Source organism: Sturnira hondurensis, unplaced genomic scaffold, assembly GCF_014824575.4.
Source record: "Sturnira hondurensis isolate 20B ecotype Veracruz unplaced genomic scaffold, ASM1482457v3 Scaffold0006713, whole genome shotgun sequence".
NCBI classification, from domain to species: domain Eukaryota; kingdom Metazoa; phylum Chordata; class Mammalia; order Chiroptera; family Phyllostomidae; genus Sturnira; species Sturnira hondurensis.
Window position 1 is genome coordinate 5,613,113 of NW_028079344.1, and position 17,853 is coordinate 5,630,965.

Genomic DNA, 17,853 nt, shown 5'->3' on the forward strand with positions numbered 1-17,853 from the left:
AGGCGTTCGGAGAGCACCAGATCGACGCGTTCTCTCTCGAGCTCCCTCTGTCTCCACAGCTAATGTCTGGGCCGCAGGAGACCCGGTTCTTCCTGGATGTTGTAGTGTGCTTCCTCGATGGAGCGCCCTCTCGTAGACTGGGCCCTGGGTTTCCAGGAACTACACCTCCCAGCGTACCCCGCGAGAGCACTGGGCGTTTGTCCTTAACAACCTTAGCAGCCTGTGCAGAGTGGACAACCCGGGAAGCCGGCTGCGGCGGGAGGAGGGAATGCGCTTGCGCTGTTGGTTGGCTCGTCTAGTTCCGTCCCAATCATTGTAAACAGGCGGACGTTGGGGCGGGGTGAGAATGGGGCACCCGAGGCCGGCCAGGGGTGCAGTGCAGGAGGTGGCTACGGTGGCTGCAGCGGCAGCGTGAGCGCGAGGAGGCGGTGGCTGAAGCTGGGGTGGGCGGTCGCGCGGCAGCGGGCACAGGTTAGTGAGGGGCAGCGTTGGCGTGCAGGGGTGGGGGGGCGGTTTCTCAGTGATGCCTTCGTGCTTTGCCCGGGGAGTCCTCTCCGCACCCTCCTTGCAGCGGTGTCTGTCTGTCAGGCAGCCTGCGGGGGCTGGACGCTCCGTTGCTCGCGCGGCTGGGGTTGGGGGTGGGGGGCGTGGCCGCCCCTAGTGCGGGTTCTTCCCCGGGAGGCTTTTCCTCGGTTCTCACCCCCTTAGCTGTGCGTTCCTCCCACACGCCTGCCGGGCCTCACTCAAGGCGGTCGCATTTGTAATTAGATGCACTAGGGGTCTGGAGGAGAATCAGGAACCGAACCCCTCCCCCCTTGGAGCGCCAGGCCTTAGGGCAGCTCTTGGGCACTTCGTCATGGAAGCGAGGGGACTCAGTCTTTTATATAATCATACTGTTTTCTTATCGCATCCGGAATATCGACCCGTATCCAGTGCTTGTTCAGTGGTCTAGGAAGAAGCTGTTGATGTTTCCCACTGCTGGCTTGTAAGCAGTGGGGATCCTTTGGGTGCCTCGGTCCTTAGTCCAGGTTTCAGTGGGAATGGATGGACAGATCTGCGATTGAGAATTACTGTCACAACTCATTTTCAAGTGTGCTTGTGCAAAAATGCTGTTATTGAGGTCAGCCTCTTTTTTTTTGTTACTTTATCGTTATGAAAGTGAAACAGGTTTTACAAAATATTACACACCTTAGTTTCACCAGAAGTAATTACGCTGTTTCGAGTTCAGGGATTCATTACTACAGAGCCTTCTTCTTGATCAAGCATCATTTTTCCCTAGGGCCTAATAGATAATTCTTGAAGATAATTAAAATGTTAATTGTAGGTAGCTTGAATGTGCATGTAAAAGAAGTACAGTTGCTTGGACATTACGTTGAGTTAACACACCATCTAACCTCATTAGAAAAGCTTTCACTGAATTCTCGGTTTGTAGAGTGTGCATGTGCAGTGTTGGAATACTTGGAGAGCATTCCATCATGTTTGCCAGTTAGTCACAAAACATTTAAGTGGTGATCACCTTTTGGTTTGGTGATCATGAAGGTAGCACTTCTAAATGGGACTGTGAATCAGAAAGATGACCTCACTTTCTGCCGTTTGAGTTATCATAGTGATTTGATCATTACTTTCTGAGTATTTTCCTGAAGAAGAGTAATTGCTGTAAGCTGTATTGGTAGTTGGAAGGGAGTTAGTTGTGTGGTCCCCACTTTTCAAAGTGACCCATAGGTTTAAGTGGGTAGGTTAATTTAACAATGAACTGTTCAGAATTATTTAAACAAAGTATCTTCAAGCAGTGTGGCATAACTTGAAATGCTATGTCTTCAAAGTAGCATTTCTCACTGCAGATCTCTCAGGGACTGTTTCTTCCTTAACTTAGGAAAATAGAAGTGGTATCAGAAAATACATATTAACTTTAATTTGTACAGTTGTATTTGCACAGTTGTTTGGTTGGCCGGGAGAGATTGGGCCCTGATTACTCCAAGAGTGTGTTCTTTTTCAAAAGAAAAATCCCAGTAGAAACTTAAGTTAGTGTATGTGGAGAGAATAAGGGGAAATGTGTACTATAGAGGAATTACTATGTAGCAGGTATTGTGCTAGGTGAAGAGGACTTAACACATGGATAAGGTAGTGTCCCTGCTTTCAGGGGGTAAGACTTTTACTTGAATTGTCAACAAGTGCAGTATGTGTCTAAGATGGCTTTGATTGGCGAAAGTATGGGGATATAGTGAGTGTGGAAAGAATGAGGTAATGGTCAGTTTCTTAAGAGAGATTGAGGAGGAGGGCAGTAGTAAGAAAAAAGTACATACAGGAGGGTATGAAAGTGGTAAGTATATAGGCATAGAAAGGATGGGCATTTAGGTAGAAGGAACAGTATGAGCAAAAGCATAGGAGACTAAACTTATACATAATGAGTTGTAGGATCTGCAAGTATAGCTAATGAGAATAGGGTGCTGGCAAGACATGAAACTGAGGAGGTAGGCAGAAACCAAATTATGGATAGTCTTATATACTGTTGAAGTGACTCAGCTTTACCTTGTAAGCAAACGTCTGGAGACAAGATAAAACAAGGAAGGCCTAAGCCATCCCCATCCATTTACTCCCTGCTATGTGGTAAGCATTATATGTGGTTCTTTATATTTTATGTCCTTAAACTAAGAGAAAGCTTAGGCAAGACTCAAGAAGAAAATGGAAAGAAAGGAATCTATGACAGGGAAATTTAGACATGATGAGAGACAGCCTGGTATGTTTTTGAGAATGGGAAGTTGCTCTGTTACAGCTCTAATGTTGGGTTTATTACTAGCATTGGATTTATGATAAGTAGCATAAGATGAGGTTGCACAGATAGATCCTCAAGTATTGCATGCCATTCTAAGAGTTCGAGAGGGTTTTTTCCCTATAGATGATAATAAAATTTATGGATTTTAGTCAGGAAATGGTCATGATGAAGTTTTATTGTGGAATATACATTTCAGAAAGGATAGAGGGAAGAGAAGGCAGGAGGCAGAAAGACTAGTTAGGAGTTTTTATAATCATTGAGGTGACAGATAAGGGCCTAAATAAAGGTAGTGTCAGTGGAGACACAGAGGAGTAGGCTAATACTAAAAGGTGTTGGGCTGGCTAAAAAGTTTGGGTTTTTTCCCTGTAATATGGCTCTAGTAGAACTTAGTTGTCTTTAATTTCATTTGAAACAATTTGGTTAGATTGTGTTGTGTCAGTTGTCACATCAGCATGCATTTAAAAAAACATCAGAATTAGTGAATTTTTGTGCGTTCATTTTAATATTGAAGATGAAAGAAAATATGCAACATTTTCAGCTTCTTATGCTTTATTATATCAAGAAAGGTAAAAATGCAACTGAAATGCAAAAAAAAAATTGGTGTGGTGTATGGAGAACATGCTGTGACTGATGGAATGTATCCAAAATGGTTCGTGAGGTTTCATGCTAGAGATTTTTCAGTGGATGATGCTTAATGGTCAGGTAGACCAGTTGAAGTTGACAGCAATCAAGTCAAGACATTGAGAGCAATCAGTGTTATAGCATGTGGGAGATTGCCGACATACTCAAAATATCCAAAGCAATAAAATTACTGGTGAAAATAAAAATGTTTTTTATTTTATCAAAAAAACCATATGGATTTTTTGGCCAACTGGGTAGAATACATAGAATTCAGTAACAGTTGGATTTGGGGAGTGAGAAATAATAGGATAAGATGACTTGTATTTTAATTTGGGTGATTGGATAAATAATGGTCAAGTATACTGAGATGGAATTCTGGAAGAGGTTCTAATTTGGGGAGGAATAGTACAAAAGGGGACCCAGAAAAACCCAAAATTCATTAATAAAAAATTTGCATATTTTTCTGACATGTTTAAACTTCAGGCACCTTCAAAGTACTCTCCATTTGATGCAGTACACCTACTGAGACTTTTTTCCACTGCTCAGAACAGTTTTTGAAATCGTGGGTTCTGATGCCTTTTATTGCTTCTGCTGTTTTTGTTTTACCTCTTCCACATCAGCAAAATGTTTCTTTTTGAGGACTTTTTTTCTTCAGGGAAACAAAGTTGCTTGGGATGAGATTAGGTGAATAGGGAGGGTGGGGCATGGGCGTGCCACTGTTTTTGTTCAGAAACTGCTGAACACTCAAGTAGGGTGTAGGCAGGTGCACTCCTAAATCACCCATTATGAAATGGGCAAACACATTGAAAGAGTCTTCAAAAAAAAAAAAAAAAGATCACTGAAGCTGAACACAGCCTCTCACAAGGCCAGCTAGTACACTGATGCAGATGGATTGTTAGAACACTCATCTGGAGGAGGAAGCCTCTACTACAAGGGGCCTTTTTTGGGGGTACCGCCCTGTATTTTGCTTTTGGATATATTGAGTGGAAGTTATCAGTGAAACATCCAGGTGGAAACAACTGCTGTGTGGGTGGGTGTGTGGGTTTGGAGTATGAGAGAGGTCTTGATAAGAGTCATTAGGTTATATATATTATAGGTGGTAGGCAAAGCCTTTGATTTAGGAAACACTACATAAGAAGAGTTTACTGATGGAGAATAGTTCCGGAAATAGGAAATGGACAACAACAAATTTAAAGCCAAGTAGAGGAAGAACTGGAAAAGGAAATTCCCAAGTGTTTTGAGATAGAGAGAAACCATGAGAAAATGTCACAGAAGCCCCAAATGGGATCATTTCAGAAGGAAGCTATACTTACTTCATAACTGAGTCCAGAAAAAAATAAAAATGAAAAAGTTACACTTCAAGTGCTTTGAAAACTTTAACAAAACAAGGATTATTAAGACTCTTTAGAATTTGGTAACAGCAGTTTGTAGCATTCTACTTAATGCTAACAATTGGGAAAGAAGTGAGGTTTCATTGAATTGAGGAGTAATTGGAGGTCAGAGAGCAGAGCAAGCAAATGTAGACTACTTCAAGAATGAATGAATTTTAGCCATGAAGGGAAGACTAGAAGGAGGTACTAATGGGAATTAAGGGGTAAAGGAGGGATTTTTTTTTAACATGGTAGACTTGAGACTGCTTTTTTTTTCTTATGACAGCTTTGTTGAGATACAATGAGTATAACATAAAACTCATCTTTTTAAAGTTTACAGTTCAATGGTTTTTTAGTATATTCACTGAGTTGTGCAACCATCTCCAGGATAAATTTTAAAATATTTTCATTACTCCAAAAGAGAAACTTCTTACTCGCTATCAGTCACTCACCATTCCCTCTGCTCCCACTCACTAGTAACAACTACTTTCTGTCTTGGTGGAGTTGCCCAGTCCATACAGATGGAATCAAATACGTGGTCATTTCTGACTGACTTCCTAAACATGAAGTTTTCAAGGTTCATCCATATTGTAGCATATAGCAGGACATAATTCCTTTCTAAAAATTATATTTTATTGATTATGATATTATAACCTGATTTTTTCCCTTTACCCCACCTCCACCCAATGTCCCCTACATGGGAGACGGATCAGGGAATTCCCCCAACCATTGTTCATGTTTGTGAGTCATAGGTGTAAGTTCTTTGCTACTCCATTTCTTACATTGTACTTTACATCCCCATTGCTATTATGTAACTACCTGTTTGTACTTCTTAATCCCCTCACCTCTTCACCCATTCTCCCCCTTCCAACTCCCATCTGGCAATCATCTGGTAACTAACTTCTTTCTCTTATTGCTTTTAAGATTCTCTCTTTATCTTTAACCTTTAGCATTTTAATTGTGATGTATCTTGGAGTGGGTCTCTTTATATCCATCATAATTGTGGGAGTCAGTGCTTCCTAGACTTGTATGTCTATTTCCTTCACCAAATTAGGAAGTTTTCTTTCACTATTTTTTCAGATAGATTTCCAATTTCTTGCTCTTTCTCTTCTCTTACTGGTACCCCTATGATGTGAGTGTTGGACCTCTTGAAGTTGTCCCAGAGGCTGTTTATACTATCCTGATGTTTTTGGATTCTTTTTTCTTCTTGTTGTGCTGACTGGTTATTTTTTTGCTTCTGTATGTTCCAAATTATTGATTTGATTCTCACCTTCATCCACTCTCCTGTTGTTTCCCTGTAAATTGTTCTTTATTTCAATTAGTGAATCCTTCATTTCTGACTGGATCTTTTTTATGCTGCTGAGGTTCCTCTAGCATCCTTATAAACAGTGTTTTGAACTCTGCATCTGATAGATTGCTGATCTCCATTTCATTTAGCTTTTTTCTGGGATTTTGGTCTGTTCTTTTATTTGGGACATGTTTCTTTGTCTTCTCATTTTGGCAACTTCCCTGTGTTTGTTTCTATGTATTAAATTCCATGTCTTGACGCTGCGCTTTGACTCCACGTCTTGGTAGTGTGCCCTAATGTAGTTGGTGTCCTGTAGAGTCCAGTGGCACTGCCTCACCTATCATCCAAGCTGAGTACTTGATGAGCACCCTTAGTGTGGGACTGTGTATACCCTCCTCTTGTAGTTGAGCCTTGGTTGCTGTTGGCAGATCAGTGGAAGGGATTTACCTAGGGCAATCAGCTACAAGGACTGGCTGTGACCACTGACCACCAACTTCTGTCCTCTGTGGAGGATCAGCTGTGAGGGGGCAGGGTGGTGGTGCTCCATCATGGTCTGTAGCTATCCACTGGGTGCGCTGGCCCTTAGGTTTTCTGGGTGGTGCAGGCCAAGGTCAGCCCCCAGCTGTGTTTTACCTGGGGCACACCCTGCCTGAGCTATAAAGCTCTCTGAAATGGCTGCTACTTGTGCTGAGCTTGAAGATTTCCAGAGGAAGTTAAGCTGTGCATCTACCCTGGTTGCCAGTGGGGCTTGCTGAAACTAGCTGTTGGTTGTGTGATAGGATTTAGGAGCCAAGACCAGGCCATTATTATGGAAAAGTAGCATGTTTGGGCCTGTAAGTTGATGGGGCAGAACCTCTGGGGATCTCGCAAGTGGGTCAAAGTGTTAGCCAGGTTGATGGAGTCTCAGATATGTCAACAGTTTACTGGCTTTGTTAGGGGAAGGGTTTAGGAAAGGGACCATGGCCTCTGCTCTCCTTGAAGACACTTCAGTTTCCTCCTATATACAATTGGTACCTCTCAAGCTGCTACTCAAGTGCTGGAGCAGAGAAGGAGTGAGTCTGTGTAGGTGAGTCTGTGTGTGATTTCTTTAGGAGGAACTGCTTGGGGCTCCAGCAGTTTGGTTCTTCCAACCTTAGGGGAAGAACCGAACCTTATCACCCCACAACCAGTAGGTTCTTCCAACCGACTCAATGCCTACTTGTTTTTAACCAGAAGTTGTGGGGACTTACTTTCTCCTGACACTGGAATCCTTGTCTGGGAGGCCTGGTTTGGGTCTGGGCCTCCTTGCTCCTGAGATATCCCTCCTGAATTTTTATCCATGTTGTTGTGGGACTAGTCCACTCCATGTCTGTGCCCCCTCCTACCAGTCTGCGTGGATGTAGTTCTTTAGTTCCGTAGTTTTCAGACTTCTATTCAATTTGATTTCATCGGAAGTTGTCAGAATTCCATTCAGCTGTATTTCTGATGTTCCTGGGTGATGGTTGTTCTATATTTTAGTTATAATTTTGGTGTGGTTTTGCAACAATGAGCCATGTGTGCCTATGCTGCCATCTTGACCAGAAATCTCATTCCTTTCTATTGCTGAATATTGTTTTGTTGTCTTATTATATCATATTTTCTATGTCCATTAATTGATGAACATTTAAGTTGTTTCTACTTTATGGCTGTTATGAATAATGCTTGTGTGAATATTCATGTGCAGTTTTTTTTTGTGGGTGTGTATTTTCATTGCTTCTGAGTACAGACCTAGGTGTAGAATTGCTGGATCATATGGCAACTCTTAGTTTAACATTTTGAGGAACTATTAAACTGTTTTCAAAAGCAGCTGAACTGTTTCACTGTTCGGTGTAAGGATTCTAATTTCTCTGCATCCTTAACAACACTTGTTATTTTCTGGTTTTTAAAATTTTAGCTCCTAGCCCTGGCTGGTGTAGCTCAGTGGATTGAGCGCGGGCCTGCGAACCAGACGATCGCGGTTCGATTCCCAGTCAGGGCACATGCCTGGGTTGCAGGTCGGTTCCCTGCAGGCCAACTCCCAGCAGGGGACACACAAAAGGCAACCATACATTGATGTTTCTCTCCCTCTCTCCTTCCCCTCTAAAGATAAATAAATAAATAAAATAAAAAAAAATAAAATTTTAGCTCCTAATCAGTGTGAATTCGTATCTCATTGTGGGTTTGATTTGCTTTTTCCTCATGGCCAATGATGTAGAACATCTTTTCAGCATCATGAGAACAAGCTTTTCCCATTTCTGCAAAAATGGCTGTTGACATTTTAAGGTTTGCATTGAATCTATAAAGTTGACTTTGAATTACCTTTACCACTCAGCCACTTGACAACTCTGTCTTAGCCTTTATTTCTTGTTTGTGTGGAGGTCAAGGTCATCCAGAGGTAAGAGTATAGGGCCTTCTCAAGTAGGATTGGAGAAGTGGCTTATCCCCTACAAGGGATCCATAATATCATTGACAGCTGACTTCTCATCAGAAACTATAGAGAACAGAAAGCAGTAGGATAACATAGCTCAAGTATTGGGGCGGGGTGGGAGTGGGGAGATGAACCCTGTCAACCCAAAATTCTTTCTGTGGCAGAATTTCTGAGCATGTGCGCAGCTCTGGGCACAATATTGCCCTTAGATTCCTGGGACTTTGTTGAAGCTGTTCAAGGTCCTTATTCCTCCCAGACATTTCATCCTTCAGCCATGCCTCTCAATGTATTTGTTCAGTGCATGCGCCTACTGTTTGTTCGATCTATTGCTTTAGGGAGGCCGCAGTGAAAACATTTCTCTGTAAATGTTTCAACAGACATTTGTTACTCCACATAGTGGGTTTAGTTCTGGGGGAGTTCTGTACCAGTACTAGGAAAGTGGGCTGTTATTTTTAAGACCACCACTAATCTGGGAGCCCAGAATAGGACTAGAGTAAGTTGAACGACGCAAAGCTGTATGATTTAGCACTCCCTGGATTGCTTAAAGCTTTTATGGAGAGGTGGACTTTTGGGCTTCCTTATGCCAACAATTTGCCATCTACTTATTTATTACTACATTTATTTTTAGGCTACTATTACTAAAGTAAATATCTTTTTTCTTTTTTTAAATATATATTTTTGATTATGCCATTACAGTTGTCCTATTGCCCCCTTCATTCCCCTCCACCCTGCACACCCCTTCCTCACCATTCCCCCCCTTAAGTTCTTTAGATTCTATATTTCCCATACTATTCTTGCCCTCCCCCCTATCTATTTTCTACCTACCGTCTATGCTGCTTATTCTCTGCACCTTCTCCCCCCTTCTCCTCCCACTCCCCTGTTGCTAACCCTCCATGTGATCTTCATTTCTATGGTTCCGCTCCTGATCTAGCTGTCCTCTTAGTTTGCTTTTGTTTTAGGTGTGGTTGTTAATGACTGTGAGTTTGCTGTCTTTTTACTATTCATATTATTCATATTTTTTATCTTCTTTTTTTCTTAGATGAGTTCCTTTAACATTTCATATAATAAGGGTGTGGTGATGATGAACTCCTTGAATTTGATCTTATCTGAGAAGCACATTATCTGCCCTTCCATTTAAAATGAATATCTTATAGGTAGCACATAGCTAGGACAATATTTTCTCTTTCTCTGTGCTTTATTTTTAAAGAATTTTAGGTGCTTATACTGATGTAGTAGAATAAAAGCTTTTTGGCTGTTAAAAACAGTGCTGGAATAAGCATCATTTTACCTACATCTGTGTTCACTTTTGGGACATAAAGTTTAATAGTGATTGCTATGTCAGAATATTAATTTTTTTAAAAGATTTTATTTATTTATCTTTTAGAGGGGAAGGGAAGGAGAGAGGGAATGAATATCAGTGTAAGGTTGCCTCTCATGGGTCCCCTGCTGGGAACTGGCCTGCAACCCAGGCATGTGTCCTGACTGGGAATCGAACTGAAATCCTCTGGTTCGCAGGCCTGCGCTCAATCCACCAGCAAGGGCAGAATATTAATTTTTGATAGGTGTTGTAAAATTGCTCTTTTAAAAGTACCAGTTTACACTTTTACCCATAGTGTGTGAAGGTCTCTCTTCACACCCTCCTTAATATTGAGTATCTCATCTTTAGAAAATTGGTGGATGGAAAAGAACATTTCTTTAATTTTCTATGCTTTCATTTAAAAAATATTTTTTTGTGTGTGCTTGTGTTTATATTTTATACCATTCTTTGCTTATCTTTTTCTAAAATGAATTTTGTAAAATATTTGTCATGTCTAGTGCTAGTATTTTTTCAGGATTTTTTTGGCTTTTAAAATTTGTTTATGGTGTTTTTAAGATGTGCTTAAGATTTTCTGAAGGTCTTTCCAAGGAAAGAAAAGGCAGAAAAATTCTTCCTTTATCATTCTTACATGGGGATGCAGTGATATAGTTTAGAAAAACTCAAGCTTTGTCCAGGTATTTTTATATTCTTGTATAGTTAATAGCACAATTAAATATTGACTAACAATTATTACTACTTAGTACCTACTGTATATCAGGAATATCATTTTATTTAATCTTGGCAGTACCTCGTGAGACACATGTCAATATTCTGTTTTACAGATAAAGAAACCTAGTCTATGAAAGGTGATGGGTGGCCCTTGGTTAAAACTCATAACTATGTTACAGACAGCTAAGATTTGAACCACGACCATCTATCAGACTCTAGAACAGGGGTATCCAGACTTTTGGCATCTCTGGGCCACCCTGGAAGAAGAAGAAGAATTGTTTGGGCCACACATTGAATACACGAACACTAACGAAAACTGATGAGCAAAAAAAAAAAGGTCCGTGCATAATTTTCATGATACCTGCCATCAGAGATAAGCAAAAAAAATCCTCATATAATAACCTAATTATGCAGTGGCCCTTTCAATAATCTTTTACAATCATTGAGCAGGTCCCAAGTTTGTGATCACTAATACAGAAAATGTACATACCTAAGTAATAAAACTTAGTAATGAAACTAAGTAATGTTTTAGGTAAATACACAATTTTTGATGGGTCACATTCAGAGCCATCCTTGGCTGCAGGCAGCCAGAGGGCCATGGGTTGGACACCCCTGGTCTAGAACCAGTATACTTCCTGTTTACCAAATTCTCTCTCCGTCAGGATATTTCCCAGTTTCTTTACAGAGGGATGATGGCCTGGGGGAGACAAATAATATTGTTTTCCTTAGCTATCAAAGATAGTGCTGAAGGTTTAACAACCTAATATTTTTTGTATATTTTTCCAAAGATGCTTTATATACATATGAACAAAGATAGATGTGGATATATGTATTATATATAGTTATAAATGATATAAATGAGCATACATATCATATATATATATGTATAAACATGTATTATAATCTTTTCAAAATAGCCATAATGTAATATGTGGAGTGAGGGAATCAGTATTTGTTGAACAGTTAATATGTACCAGGCTCTAGTCTTGCTTCTTTATATTTGAGTGAAGTCCTTCAAGCTGATCACCTGGAAGAGTTGTACAGATATTTAAATGTGAAACTGTTTTTAAAAAGGTTTTGTTTATTTATTTTTAAAGAGAGGGGAAGGAAGAGAGAAAGAGGGAGAGAAACATCCATGTGCTAAAGAAATGTTGATTGGTTACCTCTCACATGTCCCTAGTTGGAGACTTGGCCTGCAACCCAGGCATATGCCCTGATCAGGAATTGAACAGGCGACCTTTTGGTTTGTGTGATAATGCTCCACCCACTGAGCCACACCAGTCTGGGCTTAAATATAAAGCTTTTGTATAAAAGGTTATTTAAAAAAATAACAACTCCTTTGGAATTGCTTTCAGAGTTGATACCATGATATAATGGAGCATTATCAATTGAAGGTTAAGTGAATTCAAAAGCACTAAAAAATAAGAGCCAGAGATCATGGCAGGTTGAGATTAAAACTACATAGTGTTGCCATTGTTTAAAAATGGGGTGTGTTTGTTATAAAAACATTTATTTTTGTGTGACAGGGATTTTCTAAGTTGAGATCTTTCACCTACTTGCCAGTGATAGGTGTCATTAGGTAAATATATTTGGATAAGGAACTACCATCTTGAGATAAAAAGGAGGAAGGAGATGAGGTAAGAAAGCTCCCCTCCTCCTTACTAGGAAGAAAGGTTTTAAAAGAAAATTCATAAATTGAAGCTGTTACTTTAAGGTATTAGCAATTCCATAGTTCCTTCAGAGAATCAAGAACTTTGACTTTTCGAGGTTCGATTCCCAGTCAGGGCACATGCCTGGGTTGCAGGCCAGTTCCCGGCAGGGGCCAGTTCCCAGTAGGGGATGCACAAGAAGCAACCATACATTGATGTTTCTCTCCCTCTCTCCTTCCCTTCCCCTCTAAAGATAAAAAAATAAAATAAAAGAGTTTGATAAAGAAAAAAAACAACTTTGACTTTCTGCTTAGGAAAGTTATGGGAAAAAAAGTATGAATATAAAAGTGAAGAGAAAGCTCACTGAAGTACATTTTGTTATCACATTATTAATTGTAACAAACAATTGAAAAGCAGAAGATACTGTTCTAAATTTTTCAGGTTAGGTTAGCATTTTAAGAAAATGAGCATATTATGACATTAGATTTTTATTTCCTCAAGTTTTCCTCATATTACTTTGTTTTTAATTAAGACTTTATTTTTTTAACATGATTGAGCCCTGGCTGCTGTTGTTCAGTAGACTGAGTGCTGGCCTGTGAACCAAAGGGTCTCCAGTTTGATTCCCAGTCAGGGCACATGCCTGGGTTGTGGGCCGGGTCCCCAGTGTGGGATGTGCAAGAGGCAACCACACATTGATGTTTCTCTCCCTCTCTTTCTCCCTCCCTGTCCCTCTTTAAAAATAAATAAGTAAAATATTTTTTTAAATATTAGGATATGTATTACCTGTTATTGACAGATGCTTGTTAAAATCTTGAAATATGATCGTCAGATGACCTATTTCTTATTTTAGTTTTGTCCATTTTTACTTTTTTATATTTTAAGGTACATAAAAGTAAAATTGTTACATTATCTTTGCAGATTGGAACCCTTAACACTGTAATACATACAATGTTGTTTTGTACATACATGTATAATTATGTTTTAAATATACATATATAGCCAAACCCTGGACAAATGACACATTTAAAAGGTTTTAAAAGAGGCAACTAAACCATAATGTTAAAAATGAGAAATGGCCCTGGCTGGTGTAGCTCAGTGGATTGAGCACGGGCCTGCAAACTGGAGGATTGTGGTTTGATTCCCAGTCAGGGCACATGCATGGGTTGCAGTCCAGTTCCCAGCAGGGGACACATGATACATTGTGTGTCCCTGGCAGAGGCAACCATACATTGATATTTCTCTCCTTCTCTCCTTCCCTTCCTCTCTAAAGATAAATAAATAAAATATTTAAAAATTAAAAAAAAAGAGAAATGCTTTAACAAGGAAAGAGGGTAATGGTGTGCTGAGGACAGAAGAAGTCTTGTATACTAGAAATGTTTGAATTTTGACCTGGGTAGTAGTTATATGGGCATTCTGCTAAGATAATTATTGGGCATATATTTATGTTTGCCTGTTTTCTTTCTGTATGTATTTATTTTCAGTATTGTTCAAGGAAAAATAATTTGAGAAATCTATAAAAAAGACTACTGTTAGAGCATTTTTAGGGTCATAGTAAAATTGAGCAGAAGGTACAGTGATTTCCCATCTACTCTGTTCACCCAGTCCCATGCACAGTATCTCCCGTTATCAACTTTTTCCACCAGAGGGGAACATTTGTTTCAATTGAGCATAGGTTACATTACAGTTCACTTTTAGTGTTGTTCATTCTGGGTTTGGTCAGATGTGTAATGACATCTTTCCATCATTGTGGTATCACACAGTGTTTTCACTGCCTGTTTGTTCATCCCTTCCTCCTTCTCCTTGCCAACCCCAGCAACCATTGCTCTTGTAACTGTTTCCAGAATGTGATATAGCTGGAACCATACAGTATGTGGCTGTTTTATTTTATTTATTTTTATCATTGCTTACGGAAAGGAAGGGAGAGGGAGAAACATGAGTGTGAGAGAGAATTCATCTATTGGTTGCCTCCTATACTTACTTGGACTGAGGATCGAACTTACAACCCTTTGGCTACAGGACATTGCTCCAACCAACTGAGCCACAATGACCAGGGCAGTCTGTGGCCTTTTTAGATTGTCTTCTTTCACTTGGTAATATATGTTTAAGGTTTTGTTGACATAAGAAACATCCATACCTGTAGATAATTTTGTAAGAGTTTATTTCAGCTAAACTGATGACATATGCCAGCTTGCACTCAAATGCTCAGGAGAATAAGTTTAGCAACTGCTTTTATGTGTTTGAACTTAGGAAGGAAACATAAGATTATATGGAGGGAGGAGAAAGCAAGTGAGGATTGGGTTATAGGATAGTTAACAAGATAATGGGGTTAAGTATGGTTATTTCATGGGTGTGTTAACCTAGGTGCTCAGAAACAATGGACAGGGTTTGCTTGAGGCAAAGATGAGCCTTTTAGTAAACAAGATACATGCCTGGGCATGACTGGGTACTATGACTTGCTCAGTTAGGACTTTATGATCAGATCACCCTGTGAGGTTACTTTCCATAGAACCTCTCCTCCCTGTTTTATTTATTTTTATCTATCTATCTATCTATCTATCTATTTTCAATTAATTAATTAATTTTACTTATTTATTTTATTATTTTATTTTTGTTATTTATTTATTTATTATTTTATTTTATTTCATTTGTTTTATTTTTTGGTCCTCAGTTCTTCTTTGTCTTTTAATGGTTTGATAGTTCATTCCTTTTTAGTGTTGAATAATATTTCATTGTCATGAAGTACCACAGTTTCTTTAGCCATTCACCTACTCAAGGACATCTTGATTGCTTCCAAGTTTTGACAGTTTTAAATATGCATAATTCTATAAATTAGCCGCTATAATCATCATGTGCAGCTTAAAAAAATCCTCGCTTGAGGGAGCGTTTATTGATTTTAGAGAGAGAAGGAGGAAGAGAGAGAGAAGCGTCAATGTGAAAAACATTGATTGATTGCCTCCTGTAAGGGCCCCAGTTGGGCATCAAACCCACAACCTAGATGTGTGCAGCCTTTTGGTGTACAGGTGACATGCCAACCAACTGACCCACCCAGCCAGGGCCAGGTTTGTGCATATACATGCATAAGTCGTCAGTTCATTTGGCACATACCAAGGAGCGTGATTGTTGGATCATAGTTCTGCAAGAAACTGCCAGAAGTCTTCCAAAGTGGCTGTTTTGCATTCCTACAGCAAAGAGTGAGAGTTCCTGTTGCTCTACAACCTTGTCAGCATTTGGTGGCGTTAGTGTTTTGGATTTTGGCCATTCTAATAGGTGTGTATTGATATCTCTCTCTCTTTTAAAATGTTTTAAAATTTTTTAAATATTGAGCTGTTATTGACATCAAACATTAGTTTCAGGTGTATAACATAGTAATTTGATATTTGTATATTGCAAAATGATTACCACAAGTCTAGTTAACGTTTGCCACTATACATTGTAATAAAAAGATTTTAAGAAAAATAATTTTAAAAGCTATAGATTTTTCAGGTTCATCATTTTAATTTGCAGTTCCCTAAGGTGGAGCATCTTTTCATATGCTATTTTACCTTTTCATGTATCTCTTTTGGTGAGGTGTCAGTTTTAGTCTTTTGCCCATTTTTAAATTGGTTTGATTCTTATTGTTGAGTTTTAAGCATTCTTTGTATATTTTTGGATAACAATAGTCCTTTCTCAGATCTGTCCTCTATAAATATTTTTTCCCAGTCTGTGGTTTGTCTTCACATTTCTGGTCTTAATTCTCTTATTTTTTCTGTTTACTTTCCCAATCTCCCTCTTTCCTTTCTCTTTTTTTTTGCAGAGTATTAACTAAAGAAGCTAAATTGTATGCCCTATAGATTTTGGGGCAAAATCAGATTGAGCTTCTGTTTATTATTGCAAGGCTGTTTGTTGTTTGTGCCTCTAGGTTTTCTCTTTCTTTGTGTGTGATATTAGCAGCCTTTGATAATTACTGCTGGTATCCATTTTTTAAATTGCTTATTAAATGGTGACAGTCTTTCATTTTTTCAAACTGTAAGAGAAAGTTTATTTAGAAAGTCACATTATTACACTAATAATATACATAATAATGTTTTAATTTTACTTTTAAATAACTAAAATTAATGGTTTGTGCGTATTTGCTGGACACTGCACAGATTTGAAAAAAATAATGAAGGAGAACTTACCTAATTTGGTGAAGGAAATAGACATGCAAGTCCAAGAAGCACAGAGTCCCAAACAAGATGAAAGCAAAGAGGCCCACTCCAAGACACATCATAATTAAAATGCCAAATAAGAGAAATAGAAAATCTTAAAAGCAGCAAGAGAAAAGCACTTAGTTACCTATGGGGGAATTTCCCATAAGACTGCCAGCTAATTTCTCAAAAGAAATTTTGCAGGCTAGAAAGGATTGGCAAGAAATTTTCAAAGTCATGAAAATCAGGAACCTGTAGCCAAGATTGCCCTACCCAGCAAAGATATTATTTAGAACAAAGGGCAGATAAAGAGTTTCCCAGACAAGAAAAAACTAAAGCAGTTTATCATCACCAAATAATTATTATATGAAATATTAAAGGGACTGACTTAAGAAAAAGAAGAAGACCAAAGCTATGAACAATAAAATGGCAATGAATACATATCAACAATTGAATCTAAAAAACAAACTAAACAAATGAACAGAGACAGAATCATCGATAGGGAGACTGTTTTGATGCTTGCCAGAAGGGAATGGGTAAAGAGGTGAGGGGATTAAGAACACAAATAGGCAGTTACAGAATAGCCGTGGTGATGTAAAGTACTGTATAGGAAACAGAGTAGCCAAAGAACTTATACTCATGACCCATGACATGAACAATAGTTTGAGGATTGCCTGAGGGAGTGGGTGGATGGGGATAAAGAGGGAAAAAATCAGGAAAACTGTAATAGCATAATCAATAAAATATAATTAAAAATAACATACATAATAATGTTTTTATTTTTAAATAAGTAAAATTAATGGGTTTGTGTGTCTGCTGGACACTGCAAAGATTTGAGTGCTTTGCAGTCAGATTGGACATCACCACCCTCATTTCTTGTTCCACATTGATTTTTTACATGATACTTGCTTTTTTAATCATAAATACCACAGAAAACCCAGCTTCACAAAGTTGCGTCATTGAAAGGAGTGTAATGCAATCCAGTGTTAAAACCAAGGTTTTAGCTGGTAGTTTGTGCAGGGTCTGATAGATGTTGGAGATAGTAGTTCCTCTTTATTCTCTGGATATGTTTCAAGACCCCCAGTGGATGCCTACAACTACCTATTGTAACTAACCCTATATATATGTCTCTTTTCCTGTACATATACATTCCTATGATAAATTATAATTTATAAATTAGTAAGAGATTAACAACAGTAATTAATGATAAGATGGAACAATAAAAGTTACATGAATATGGTCACTCATTTCAGGGGATACCTTGCTGAAGTCTTTGCATAGGTTCATTGCTCCCTGGCACATGTTGCTGTCACCCAGAATATATTTTTTGTTGATGTTTTCTACCCACAAGTTTAATGCCTTTCTCATCTTAACTAAGCATTTATCACTCACTGTGGCCATAACTTTTGCAGTTTGAGGTACAAGAGCAAAACTAGCATAAATCTTCTTTTCTTTCTTTATAGTATAATGTATAGATGATTCCTTCTTACAGTAGATCTTAGCAACTTCAGCTTACAATTTTTTTCTTTCCTTAA

At 38.8% G+C, this 17,853-nt stretch overlaps 1 protein-coding gene across 3 annotated transcripts in view; it reads left to right on the plus strand.

The window, feature by feature from the left end:
• Nucleotides 1-270: 270 nt before the first annotated feature.
• Nucleotides 271-17,853, plus strand: part of RALBP1 (ralA binding protein 1) — a 69,804-nt gene continuing 52,221 nt past the window's right edge. Inside the window, exon 1 of one of the 3 annotated variants that reach the window (XM_037050363.1) lies at nt 271-471. The gene's annotated coding sequence lies outside the window, so the exon portion shown is untranslated. The remainder of the gene's footprint in view (nt 472-17,853) is intronic. The other 2 variants (XM_037050362.1, XM_037050361.1) reach the window with 2 other exon arrangements.